This window comes from Salvelinus sp. IW2-2015, linkage group LG16, assembly GCF_002910315.2.
Source record: "Salvelinus sp. IW2-2015 linkage group LG16, ASM291031v2, whole genome shotgun sequence".
In the NCBI taxonomy this organism is placed as follows: Eukaryota; Metazoa; Chordata; class Actinopteri; order Salmoniformes; family Salmonidae; genus Salvelinus; species Salvelinus sp. IW2-2015.
The window spans coordinates 34,472,947-34,488,204 of NC_036856.1; positions in this window are offsets into that span (position 1 = coordinate 34,472,947).

Sequence of the window (15,258 nt, forward strand, 5' to 3'; positions counted from 1 at the left end):
TACAGAGGGCTCTGTATTTTAGTCATTATTTTTGTTGACTAAATTAACACTGCTCTGCAATAAGGTAAGAAGCAGTCCTATTATTTGTCAACAAGCTAGCATTGTAGCAGCTGTAATGTTAGCAGAGGTAGCTATCTAGCTAAGTCAAATTACTATAGCCAATATAGTCACTGGGTTACCTGAGGTGGCAGGTAGCCTAGTGGTTAGAGTGGTGGGCCAGTAACTGAAAGGTTGCTGGATCAAATCCCTGTGCTGACAAAGTAAAATTCTATAAGTTCAATGTTTACTTTTACAACTTGCACATTGGGCGTAGTTAACTTTGAATATTTTAATCCTGTTTTTCTAATGGTGGTCTTTTCTGTTTAAAATTGGGCGAGGAGGACAAATATAAGCCGCATGAAAAGCGAGGACAAATTTGTATTTGTTTATGACAAAATAAAGTTTTTTMGGGGGGGGGGGGGGGAGTCCAACTAAGCAAGCAAGGTAGGCTGTAGTATTCTCAAATATGTTACATGAAATATGGCCCATGATCCAAGATGGAGTAGCAGTTGGACGTGTGTTTGTCTTGTCCCTTTGTAAATAGTACATAGTCTAAATAGTTTTTTTCGTATATACTTTAATCTCACTTTCCATCTACGAACTAAATATACTTTCCTGCAACCCGCCTCACCCAATGTGGTACGGATCTGCTATTTTTATACTTTATAACTGGAGACTCCATCAGACGCTAGCCAGCTAACTAGCTATTAGTCATTGTTAGCCACTGCTAGCGGTCTTCACCTTTAGCTCGGACACCAGCCAGCTTTAGCTCAGTCAATACCTGCCAGTCTGCACAGCGCAATATCAAACCAGAGCATATCGGACTGCTTTTCTCTACCACATCATTCCTGCCACAAGCTTTGGACCATTACACCYGATCATCACAGCTAGCTAGCTGCAACCGAGTGGCTACTGTTGGCTAATGCCTCTATACCGAAGCAAGCACCAGTTAGCCTTGAGCTAGCCTTGAGCGGCCCATCTCTCGGCTAGCCGACGAAGAATTACCAGCTAATTCCTGGGCTACAACACCTCTTTTGCCAATTGGCCTGGACCCATTACTGTCGACACGGAGCCCCGCCGATCCATCCCGACTGGTCTGCCGACATAATTGTCCGATGTGGTTTCAACAGGCTTTTCCGTTGCGATGTCGTAGAAGACCCATCTTCTAGCCCCGGCCCGCTAGTTTTCTGAATGCCATGTCTCCCGCTCGCCTAGTGTAGTAGCGACTACCGAATGGCTCCATGGCTCACCAATTGCTGCTCATTGGACCCCATGATCACTTGGCTACACAGCTGATGCCCACTGGATTATTCACTAACACCATACCTCATTGTGTTTATCTGTCGGCTCCAGCCTCAAATCTCAGGTCCTGTGTGTACCTAACTGASCCGCTCTGCCCATTCATCTCCATTTACCTGTGGTTGTCTTAGCTCTCCTGATCAACACCTGTGACTGCTTTATGCCTCTCTCTAATGTCAATATGCCTTGTCTACTGCTGTTTCGGTTAGTTCTCATTGTTGTATTTCACTGTAGTGCCCCCAGTCCCGCTCAACATGCCTTAGATAGGTATTTTGTCCCAACCACCACACATGCGTAGATCTCACCTGGCTTAACTGGTGCCTACATAGATGCAACCTCTCTCATCGTCACTCAATGCCTAGGTTTACCTCCACTTGTCTGTAAATTATGCCCTGAATCTATACACCCAGAAATATGCTCCTTTTAGTCTCAGTTCCTAAAGCACGAGACCACCAGTTCTTATAGCCTTTAGCCATACCCTTATCCTACTCCTCTGTTCCTCTGGTGATGTAGAGGTTAACCCAGGCCCTGTAGCCTCCAGTACTACCCCTATTACCCAGGCGCTCTCATTTGTTGACTTCTGTAACCGTAAAAGCCTCGGTTTCATGCATGTTAACATCAGAAGCCTCCTCCCTAAGTTTGTCTTATTCACTGCTTTAGCACACTTCACCAACCCTGATGTCCTAGCCGTGTCTGAATCCTGGCTTAGGAAGGTCACAAAAAATGTGGAAATTTCCYTCCCCAACTACAACATTTTCCGTCAAGATAGAACTGCCAAAGGGGGCAAAGTTGCAATCTACTGCAGAGATGGCCTGCAGTGTTCTGTCATACTATCCAGGTCTGTGCCCAAACAGTTCGAGCTTCTACTTTTAAAAATCCACCTTTCCAGAAATAAGTCTCTCACTGTTGCTGCGTGTTATAGACCCCCCTCAGCCCGCAGCTGTGCCCTGGACACTATATGTGAATTGATTGCCCCCCATCTATCTTCAGAGTTCGTACTGTCAGGTGACCTAAACTGGGATATGCTTAACACCCCGGCTGTCCTACAATCTAAGCTAGATGCCCTCAACCTCACACAAATTATCAAGGAACCTACCAGGTACAACCCTAAATCCGTAAACATGGGCACCCTCATAGATAACATCCTGACCCATTTGCCCTCTAAATACAACTCTGCTGTCTTCAACCAGGATCTCAGCGATCAATGCCTCATTGCCTGCGTCCATAATGGGTCCGCGGACAAACGACTACCCATCATCACTGTCAAACGCTCCCTAAAACACTTCAGCGAGCAGGCCTTTCTAATCGACCTGGCCCGGGTATCCTGGAAGGATATTGACCTCATCCCGTCAGTAGAGGATGACTGGTTGTGCTTTAAAAGTGCTTTCCTCACGACACCATTCTGTATACATCTGGCCCTTCTTTGGACACTGTGTTAACTAACCTTCAAACGAGTTTCAATGCCATACAACACTCCTTCCATGGCCTCCAACTGCAGTTAAATGGTAGTAAAACTAAATGCATGCTCTTCAACCGATTGCTGCCCGCACCCACCCGCCCGACTAGCATCACTACGCTGGACAGTTCTGACTTAGAATATGTGTGTCACGACTTCAACCGAGGCAGGCTCTCCTTTCCGTTCGGGTGGCGCTCGGCGGTCGTCGTCACCGGCCTACTAGCTGCCACTGACTCTTTTTCCTCCCCCTCCTTATGTGTTTATTTGTATCACCTGTGTTCAGTTAGTTGTTAATTAGTGTGGCTTTATTAGTCAGCCAGCCCGTACGCTTCTTTGTGCGGGATTGTTATATTGTAGCTTTTGGATTTCGGGAGTGTATYTTGTTATTGTGGACTGGGTTTGTTTCTCGTGTCGTTGGACCGTTGTGTATGACACRCAGTACGTCCGTGTTGGACATTTTGTTTGCCAGTTGGGCATTAAAGACTCAACGTATTGAAGCTCTGCTGTTCCTGCGTCTGACTTCGCACCCCCCGACACCCAGGTCGTTACAATGTGGACAACTACAAATACCTACGTGTCTGGTTAGACTGTAAACTCTCRTTCCAGACTCACATTAAGCATCTCCAATCCAAAATTAAATCTAGTATTGGCTTTCTATCTCGCAAACAAAGCCTCTCAAAGCCTCTCACTCATGCTGCCAAACAACCTCGTAAAACTGACCATTCTACCGATTCTTGACTTCGGCGATGTCATTTACAAAATAGCCTCCAACACTACTCGGCAAATTGGATGTAGTCTATCACAGTGCCATCTGTTTTGTCACCAAAGCCCCATACACTACCCACCACTGCGACCTGTATGCTCTCGTTGGCTGGCCCTCGCTACATATTTGTCGCCAAACCCACTGGCTACAGGTCATCTATAAGTCTTTGCTAGGTAAAGCCCTGCCTTACCTCAGCTCACTGGTCACCATAGCAGCACCCACCCGTAGCACGCGCTCCAGCAGGCATATTTCACTGGTCATCCCCAAAGACAACACCTCTTTGGCCGACCATTCCTTCCAGTTCTCTGCTGCCAATGACTGTAACGAATAGCAAAAATCACTGAAGCTGGAGACTTATATCTCCCTCACTAACTTTAAGCATCAGCTGTCAGAGCAGCTTACCAGTCACTGCACCTGTACACAGCCCATCTGTAAATAGCCCACCCAACTGCCTCATCCCCATATTGTTATTTTTTTTCTTCTCTCTTTTGCACCCCAGTATCTCTACTTGCACATCATCATCTGCAGATCTATCACTCCAGTGTTAATGCTAAATTGTAGTTATTTCGCCACTATGGCCTATTTATRGCCTTAACGCCCTAATCTTACTACATTTGCACATACTGTACATTGATTTTTCTATTGTGTTATTGACTGTACGTTTGTTTATCCCATGTGTAACTCTGTGTTGTTTTTGTCGCACTGCTTTACTTTATCTTGGCCAGGTTGCAGTTGTAAATGAGAACTTGTTCTCAACTGGCCTCCCAGGTTAAATAAAGGTGAAATAAATAAAAAAATATGATTTTTTAAAATTAAATAGTGCTGTGAATATCCTGCATGAACATAATTTAATGTTTTATCTTTGTCATGTCTCAGTAAGAACAGTCCGCACAACACCTGTGTACTGTCTGCTGGTCAGTCAGCTGAGATTAAGGTACAGAGATAGAGAGTGGAACATGGCATATTTTGAAGCCGAGTAGTCCCATGAAGACATGGACTGACTGTAACATAGTTCTGCAACTTACAATTTTCTGAAGGATTTTGATGCATATAACCATTGCTAATGCGCCACACTGACTCCTCAGATGCAGCTGAAAATTGATATTGGACTGAAAGAGAGGCATAAGTCGTCGGACACCCCAGACAGTGTAAAGGAACGGGACGTAAACAGGCAAAGGCGGCATCGCTAGATATACCCACTATATATACAAAAGTATGTGGACACCCGTTTAAATTAGTGGATTTGTCTATTTCAGCCACACCCATTGCTGACAGGTGTATAAAATCGACCACACAGCCATGCAATCTCCACAGACAAACARTGGCAGTAGAATGGCCTTACTGAAGAGCTCAGTGACTTTCAATGTCCTAGCAGCCGCACACAAGCCTAAGATCACTATGCTCAATACCAAGCGTCGGCTGGAGTGGTGTGAAGCTCGTTCCATTGGACTCTGGAGCAATYGAAACGCGTTTTTTGGAGGGATGAATCATGCTTCACCATCTGGCAGTCCGACGGACGAATCTGGGTTTGGTGGATGCCAGGAGAATGCAGCCTGCCCCAATGCATAGTGCCAACTGTAAAGTTTGGTGGAGGAGGAATAATGGTCCGAGACAGTTTTTCATGGTTTGTGCTAGGCCCCTTTACCACGTTTCAGGTAAGACCCAAGTGCAGACTGTGTTGAAGTAACAAAGTTTATTACAGCAACAGGGGCAGGCAAACGACAGGTCAAGGCACGCAGGGGTTGATAATCCAGAGTGGTGGGGCAAAGGTACAAGATGGCAGGCAGGCTCAGGGTCAGGTCAGGCAGAGGTCGGTAATCCAGAGGTYGGGCAAGGGTATAGGTCGGCAGGCAGGCTCAGGGTCGGGGGGCAGGCAGAGTGGCCAGACAGGCGGGCTCAGAGTCAGGACAGGCAAGGGTCAAAACCAGGAGGGCAAGAAAAGGAGACACTGGAAAAAGCGGGAGCTGAGAACAAAACGCTGGTTGACTTGACAAACAAGACGAAATGGCAACAGACAAGCAGAGAAAACAGGTATAAATACACAGGGGATAACGGCTAAGATGYGCGACACCTGGAGGGGGGTAGAGACAATCATAAGGACAGGTGAAGCAGGTCAGGGCGTGCCACCCTTAGTTCCAGTGAAGGGAAATCWTAATGCTACAGCATGCAATTACATTTTTGATTATTCTGTGCTTCCAACATTCTGGCAACAGTTTGGGGAAGGCCCTTTCATGTTTCGCCATGATAATGCCCCCGTGCACAAAGCGAGGTCCATACAGAAATGGTTTGTCGATATTGGTGTGGAAGAACTTGACTGGCCTGCACAGAGCCCTGTCCTCAACCCCATCGAACACCTTTGGGATGAATTGCAACGCCGACTGCGAGCCAGGCCTAATTGCCTGCACTTATGCTCTTGTGATTGAATGGAAGCAAGTCCCCGCAGTAATGTTGCAACATCTAGTGGAAAACCTTCCCAGAAGATTGGAGGCTGTTATAGCAGCAAAATGGGGACCAACTCCATATTAATGCCCATGATTTTGGTCATGTAGTGTAGGTTAGTTTATCAAACCAATCAATACATTTTAAATGCAGTACTGAGTTTTTAAAAGTTGACACGTTTCACATGTTTTAGTATGTGCTTTTTGTTGCTTTGAGATTCCAGTGTTCAAGACTGTTTGTTTATTGTGCAGAATCCGCAACAAAGCATCCTTCACTCATGCTGCCAAACATACCCTTGTAAAACTGACCATCCTACCAATCCTCGACTTCGGTGATGTCATTTACAAAATAGCCTCCAATACCCTACTCAATAAATTGGATGCAGTCTATCACAGTGCCATCCGTTTTGTCACCAAAGCCCCATATACTACCCACCACTGCGACCTGTACGCTCTCGTTGGCTGGCCCTCGCTTCATACTCGTCGCCAAACCCACTGGCTCCAGGTCATCTACAAGACCCTGCTAGGTAAAGTCCCCCCTTATCTCAGCTCGCTGGTCACCAWAGCAGCCCCCACCTGTAGCACGCGCTCCAGCAGGTATATCTCACTGGTCACCCCCAAAACCAATTCTTCCTTTGGCCGCCTCTCCTTCCAGTTCTCTGCTGCCAATGACTGGAACGAACTACAAAAATCTCTGAAACTGGAAACACTTATCTCCCTCACTAGCTTTAAGCACCAGCTGTCAGAGCAGCTCACATATTACCGCACCTGTACATAGCCCATCTATAATTTAGCCCAAACAACTAACTCTTTCCCTACTGTATTTATTTATTTATTTATTTATTTATTTTGCTCCTTTGCACCCCATTATTTCTATCTCTACTTTGCACATTCTTCCACTGCAAATCAACCATTCCAGTGTTTTACTTGCTATATTGTATTTACTTTGCCACCATGGCCTTTTTTTTGCCTTTACCTCCCTTATCTCACCTCACTTGCTCACATTGTATATAGACTTATTTTTCTACTGTATTATTGACTGTATGTTTGTTTTTATTCCATGTGTAACTCTGTAATGTTGTATGTGTCGAACTGCTTTGCTTTATCTTGGCCAGGTCGCAATTGTAAATGAGAACTTGTTCTCAACTTGCCTACCTGGTTAAATAAAGGTGAAATAAAATAAAATAWAAAGAATAACATAGTCACATTATTTGTAAAAAATTATAAGTTCAAAAAAGTATTCAGACCCTTTGCTATGAGAGTCGAAATTGAGCTCAGGTGCATCCTGCTTCCATTGATCATCCTTGAGATGTTTCTACAACTTTATTGGAGTCCACCTGGGGTAAATTCAATTGATTGGACATGATTTGGAAAGGCACACACTTGTCTATATAAGGTCCCACAGTTGACAGTGCATGTCAGAGTAAAAACCAAACCAAGAGGTCAAATGAATTATCCGTAGAGCTCCGAGACAGGATTGTGTCGAGGCACAGATCTGGGAAAGGGTAACAAAAATGRTTTGCAGCATTGAAGGTCCTTAGAACACAGTGGCCTCCATCATTCTTAKAGAAGTTTGGAACCAACWAGACTCTTCGTAGAGCTGGCCGCCCAGCCAAACTGAAAAATCGGGGGAGAAGGGCCTTGGTCAGGGAGGTGAGCAAGAACCCMATGGTCAGTCTGACAGAGCTCCAGAGTTCCTCTGTGGAGATGGGAGAACCTTCCAGAAGGACAACCATCTCTTTAGCAGTCCACCAATCAGGCCTTTATGGTAGAGCGGCCAGACGGAAGCCACTCCTCAGTAAAAGGCACGACGGCCCCTTGGAGTTTGCAAAAGACAGCTAACGGACGCTTAACCATGAGAAACAAGATTATCTGGTCTGATGAAACCAATATTGAACTTTTTGGCCTGAATACCAAGTGTCACATCTGGAGGAAACCAGGCACCGCTTATCACCTGTCCAATACCATCCTTACGGTGAAGCATGGTGGTGGCAGCATCATGCTGTGGGGATGTTTTTCAGCAGCAGGGACTGGGAAACTAGTCAGGATCGAGGGAAAGATGAACGGAGCAAAGGACAAAGAGAGCCTTGATGAAAACCTGCTCCAGAGTGCTCAGGACCTCAGACAGGGACAAAGGTGCAACTTCCAACAGGACAACGACCCTAAGCACACAGCCAAGACAATACAGGAGTGGCTTCGGGACAAGTCTCTGAATGTCCTTGAGTGGCCCAGCCAGAGCCCATACTTGAACCCGATCGAACATCTCTGGAGAGACCTGAAAATATCTGAGCAGAGACTCCCCATCCAACCTGACAGAGCTTGAGAGGATCTGCAGAGATGAATGGGAGAACCTCCCCAAATACAGGTTTGCCAAGCTTGTAGTGTCATACCCCAAAAAACTGAAGGCTGTAATCGCTGCCAAAGGTGCTTCAACAAAGTACAGAGTAAAGGGTCTGAATACTTACGTAAATGTGTGTTGATTGATGAGGGGGAAACAATTTCATCCATTTTAGAATAACATTGCAACAGTGATTACTAGAAACGAACTCCGTTTACTCTTTTACCTGTGGATGAACTGTCTGAGAAGAGGACCTTGTGCATTTCAGGTAAAATAACAACCCAATGTTTATATCTCAGGACAAATTAGCTAGCAACAGCAAGCTAGCTAGCTAAATTGCCATACATGTTCAATGCTTTTCAACCTGTCCCCAAATGAATATTGTTGGTTCAGAGTTTGTGTTGATATTTCAACCTGTGTGTCCTGATTACGTCTGGTGTGGGTGGACAAAATTCATGCGTGAGAATGTAATTCTGTAACGTAACAAAATGTTGAAAAGTGAAGGGGTCTGAATACTTTCCGAATGCACTGTATGCCATGGCTGTCTGCCAATCAGCATTCAGGGCTTGAACCACCCAGTTTATAATGAATAATATTATATGGCCAGATCCTAGATCAACACTTTGTGGATATGGGTCCAGTTCCCCTCTGTCCAAGTAATGTTATTCATTATGATCTGTTATAGGCTTTGGGGTTTTTGCTCGATTTCGTTTTCGAGGTGGATTCTATTTGGGTGCGGCTTTCCCTGATTGGAATCATCCTCGTTGGTCAGGATGTGTTGCACCTGTCGCCTCGTTAGTAAGTCATTATTATCACTAATGCTTGCACAGGTGATATTTAAGAGTGGCTGGCCCAGTTCTCCAGGTGGCATGAGAGATGTTGGAAGCGCTAGACCGATGTTTAGTTTACCCTCTTTAAGTTGTTAAACAAAACCTTTATCTTTTGTCTCCCCTGTTTGGTTTGCTCCACATTTATTTGCACATCCTCACTGTTTGGTTTGCTCCACATTTATTTGCACATCCTTACTGTTTGGTTTGCTCCACATTTATTTGCACATCCTTACTGTTTGGTTTGCTCCACTTATTTGCACATCCTTACTGTTTGAAGCCGCACTGCTTCTTTACACACTGCTCGCTGAACCCGGAAGCCAGCCACATCAATGTGTCGGAGGAAACACCATACAGCTACAAGGAGTCGCTAGAGCATGATGGGACCAGGACATGCCAGCCGGCAAACCCTCCCCTAACCCGGACGACACTGGGACAATTGTGCACGGCCTCATGGGTCTCCCGGTCACGGCCCGGGATCGAACCCAGATCTGTAACGACGTCTCTATCACTGCGATGCAGTGACTTAGACCGCTGCGCAACCCAGGAGGCCCTATTTATGGTTTTAATGATAGATACTGTTAATAATATAGTTTATTGATGCTTATTTGTGAAGMTTTTTTTATGAAATGTTTGACCTTACTCAGTGCAGACGGCCATRGCGCTATCTGACCTGATACAATGGACCTTTTATTGTTCTTGGTGAAAAAATGTCAAAGCTCCTCCTCACTACAAAATCACCTCATACTCATTAAGTAATTTAAAGTTGTACATTTTTCAGATGTACCACAAACATTATTGGATAGTAAATCAACAAAAGCGACATCTCAAAGGACTGCGCCACTGACCACGTGACTGGGTTATACACCAAAGACTGTYTATTCATTCCTGAGAAGAACCAGGCAACCCCTGCATCCATCATGTATAATCAAGGACTTGATTCTGTGAGTATAATCTCTTCACAGCCTTCCTCCTACCCCAGCTCACTGAAGACACGTTTTGTTGCAAAAAATACCTAATTATTGTAACTGTTATTAAAATGACTTTTGTTATGCCAGAAACAAGTAACTGTGTTGTGTACCCCACAGGTAAACGAGTTCTGTACAAAGGACATTCACAACAAGCTTGCTCCAACATGCAGAACAGAATGTGTGATAACAGAAGTGTAGAGGTTATACTCCATGATTCTGAGGATGCCAATGTCTCAGTCCCGTCTCTAAAACCACCCATTACATCCCCAAGTGAGCGGGACAGCAGAGTGGTCCCAAAGTGGAGCGGCGACAGCAGAGTGGTCCCAAAGTGGAGCGGCGACAGCAGAGTGGTCCAAAAGTGGAGCGGGCGACAGCAGAGTGGTCCCAAAGTGGAGCGGCGACAGCAGAGTGCTCCAGTGGCGGGACAGCAGAGTGGTCCCAAAGTGGAGCGGCGACAGCAGAGTGGTCCCAAAGTGGAGAGGCGACAGCAGAGTGGTCCCAAAGTGGAGCGGCGACAGCAGACTGGTGTGTCTTGTCCTTGATGTTTCAGGGAATATGGGGGTAAGTTCAAAACCAAAACTACAATGTATTTAGTTTCACATTTTAGATGTGGACAGTTAATTGATATTTTCTTTTCCCCTCTTGATAATAGATAGCCATACTTGATTAGACATGTTGTCATTACCGGATTACTTAAATTGAAAATGAAAAATGCATGAGTACAGCAACTTGAGTTTTCTATTTATATAACCTGTATGAGAAATTTCCCAAAAATTGTTGCTGTCTTGAAAGTGAAATGACGTTATTTCAGCTGTACGGTCTTCTCAATAACCAGATTTTATTTATACTGATGATAACACCCTGTAGAGGAAGAAAATGTCTTGGAGATTTCTGGGAGAAAGCAAGACTTAGTGGAGACAGGCGCTGCCTCCCCTATTCCAGCACCATTTACACTTCAATATTTCAACATCATCAAATCACGTATGCTTAGTCTAATACAGTGACAACTAAGATACCAAAAACAATATAGTCTAATCAACATACGCTAAATATGATATGGATGTCCATGGTACTGATTTATGTGTGTGTGTATGCGTGTGCAAGTAGGAAAAACATGTTGACTGACCCAGAAAACGCTTATGCCATCCTCCTCTCTTTCATGACTCTGTTATATAGTTTTTGTTGTCCTAGGCTACCGGGCTAAAAGGCTCGCTCGCTAGCCTAACTTCCATTCATGGTAATGATACGCCAGGCCATCTAGTTAACATTAGCCTACTACATCTAGCTACATATTGAACTTAGGCCAGGGGCATAATGTATGAATTTATGGTTAGATCAGAATTGCCATTATAATCATTGTTCAGTGCGGAAAATTAAGTAAAACCACAGCCAAATCCCTATCTCCATCCATGGCTAATTTAGTAATGGGACTATTTTAGCTAGTTAGCTAGCCATCGGAGGACATTMAGATGCAACAATTCAAGTTCTTTCAATTCAAGTTCAACAATTCACTTTTTTTCTGGCGCGCCGGGACATTCACAGTTGAGCTCACTCAGTTTTGTTTAACGCTGATTGGCTATTTTATATTAAAACATTTTGTCAATGGAAGCCAAATGCTCACTGGCTTCCCTTGCATTCAATGCCATGGGCGGCAACAATGTTATAATCTATTTGACCAGACAGCATCAGATAGATGGCCTACAGTTCACATACTGATGAGACAGAGGGGTGCTGTTTCGCTCACTCGGATGCTTTCTCCGGTGAGATACATTTAGGGGGGAGGAGAGTTGGGGGGAGGAGAGTTTGGCTTCCTTTGGCATTCATGAATACACGCCACTGGCTGTGCGGATGATCTTAGCAGGTATTGATGGTTTAACATGAGGTCACCTTGCAGTAATACGCTGGGCAACATTGGTTGCAAATGGTTAATTTGGTGTGTGTGTTTTCAATGTATGTGGATTCATTTCTTATATTATTTTATCCTAAAATGAATTTTGATAGAATATTGAGGCAGCAACAAGCGGCATTACACTTCATATAGAAGATCATTGATGAACAAGCTTATGTTGGCATTGTAACAGTTCGCACATCTGCTACAATTCTCCATCCATTGACTTTGATCGAAGATAAAGCAGCCAGAGATCGGCTTGTATCACATCTGCCATCATCAGGTAGTGGAGGCACAAACATTTGTGCAGGTGTTGAGAAAGGTTTTGAGGTAAATAAACATTTTAATCTACAATAAATAAAATACAATATTAATTTATTTCCCTGCTTGTTTTCAAAACCATATGTATACTATACATTGAATTTGATGGACAATTCATTGAGATTATATTGAGATTGATACATATTTCGGTAGCATTTTACTTGACACCCAGTATCAAGTAGTCAAACCACTGTCATGACACATACATTTACACATGTTGTGTTATATTGCGTTATTGTGTTATATTGCGTTATTTTATGGCTGGTTATGACACCTACATAAGTGCCAAAACCCACATCGATTCAAATAATTGTGTTCCCTGCCAAGAAGTTTCCTTTCATTTGATGGTTTGTTTCTTAAATCTTTTTTTTGTAAGGAATTCTTTATAGTCATGTCGTTTTCATCATATTTTAAATCATTTGCGGAAGATACACTTTATGATGCTGTCATGAAGCATTATGACCATCTTGTGTCACTTTACTTGGAGCAAGAAAATGCACTTTATGACACTGTCAAGAAGCATTATGACCATAAGTAGGCTAGAAGGCTCCCGAGTGGAGCAGCGGTCTAAGGCACTGCATCTCAGTGCTAGAGGCGTCACTATAGACCCTGGTTCAATTCCAGGTTGTATCACAACCGGCCGTGATTGGGAGTCCCATAGGGTGGTGCACAATTGGCCCAGCGTCGTCCGGGTTAGAGTTTGGCCGGGCTAGGCCGTAATTGTAAATAAGAATTTGTTCTTAACTGACTTGCCTAGTTAATTATAGGTTAAAAAGAATAACTACAAAATTCTGGGTCACTTTAGGATGCGTTCYTAAATTCACTCTATCTACTCCAATTTTAGAGCACTCTCGTCTGAGTGTGCCAGAGTGCAGAATAACTGATGAATTTATAAACGCTCAACACCAGTTGAATATGGCCAGTGTCAGTAAACATCGGCAAAAAAAGCGTAATTAGATTGTTGCCAGCAGCACAGTTAGTCACCAATTCTCTAGATAACATGAAAACAGCCTAACCAGCTCTGCTAGGGGGAGTAAAATGCTCAGAGTGAGATGTTCTTTCATTTGTGTCTGGAAGTAGCTTGCAAGCTATCTAACGTTAGCCAGTTAGCTTGAGTGCTTGACTGCCGTTGTGAAGTCAGAACACTCGGATCAACCCTACTCCTTGGCCAGAGCGTCCAGTGTGCGCTCTGAACGCACTGAGAGCAAAACGCTCTGAATACAGGAATGGACAATCTGACAATGCTCTGATTTTATGAACGCCCTGAGCACACTCTGAGCGCACTCTGTCACTCCAGATTGAATTTACGAACACACCCTTACCTGGACTAAGAAAAATACACATTATGACACTGTCAAGAAGCATTATGACCATCATGTTGCACTTTACTTGCACTAAGAAAATACACTTTATGACACTGTCAAGAAGCATTATGACCATCATAATCATATAGGCCAGATAGGCCTATGACGTACATGGCCTTATATCCGTTATCAGTCAAAAAGAGGGTGTCTTGTTATTTTCCTGAAAATCCTGCATTCATCCCAGTCATCAGCAACAATCTCACAGTCTCATCAAGAATGACATAATGATCATTACAGTGGAAGGGAAATTCCTTGCTGATGGATCATGTCAGAATAATAAAAGATAAGTACATTTACTGGAGCAATAAACATGTAACAATGTTAGTCTAGTGGACTTCCTGGTAGAGTTCAAGCTGAAAGTTGTGGGTACCATTACACAGAAAACAGCAGGTTTTAAAGGGGCAGCCACAGATTGAGACATACATTTTTTAACTTTTCATTGAATGACCATTTATATCCAWTAATTCTTGAATAATATAACWTATCAGTTATGAGCTTTGTTCAACTTCATTGTTTGTTAAAAATATAAAACACTTTAGCTTCAAAACATGGTTATTCAGAGCTTTGTCTATGAATTTGAGATTTGATCAAATTTCTCTAGTCCCATCCGTCAGCTGTTTACCAAAACAAGCAGCTGGTTGACCGCTTGTTGTTTTTCGAATCCCAGATTTTCCCTTTAAAACTGCCTCATCAACTTGATGTGATATGCACCATCCCTGCTTCTGTGCTCAGAGATAAACAATGAAAATGTGTCTATAATCATAGAATCATGATGGAACAGAGGTCAGATACTAATACAGAGCAGTGTTGTGAACATGCATAACAGAATGCAATTTCATACTTCTTTGTGACTTACAAGAATCATGGTTTTAAAAGGACTACTGTCACTATCACTGTCTCAGGTTTCCCAGACAAATGTAGTATATTCTATGACWATAAAGAAACTTGGATTCTGTAATGATGGGGCGGTGAGTCGGAAGCAGATGCAGGTGAAACGTTTTAATAAAACAACAAAACTAAGAACACGATACTAACATAGGCAGAACGCCGATACACAAGAACAATACCAACTGGTGAGTGAACATGGGAGAGTGACATATAAAGGGGAGGAAATTATGAAGGTAATGGAGTTCAGGTGTGAATCATAATGATTACCAGGTGTGCGTAATGATGAGTGCCAGGTGTGCGCCGTCCATAGGGTATGGGGTGGCGGTGCAAAATGGAGTGACAGCCTTCCTTCTTCAATATCCCTTTTACCCTCTACAAATCTTCCACTTTACCACCACCAAAGCACCCCCAGACAATCACATTGCCTCAAGATGGCGTCAAGCACTCCTCCAGCATCTTTACATTTTTTCTGTSTCTCACGAATGTTCTTCTTTGTGATCCGAACACCTCAAACTTAAATTCATCTGTCCAATTAATTTCCAGTYTCTATGTTCTTTTGCCCATCTTAATCTTTTATTTTTATTGGCCAGTCTAGGATACGGCTTTTTCTTCGCAACTCTGCCTAGAAGGCCAGCATCCCGGAATTGCCTCTTCACTGTTGACGTT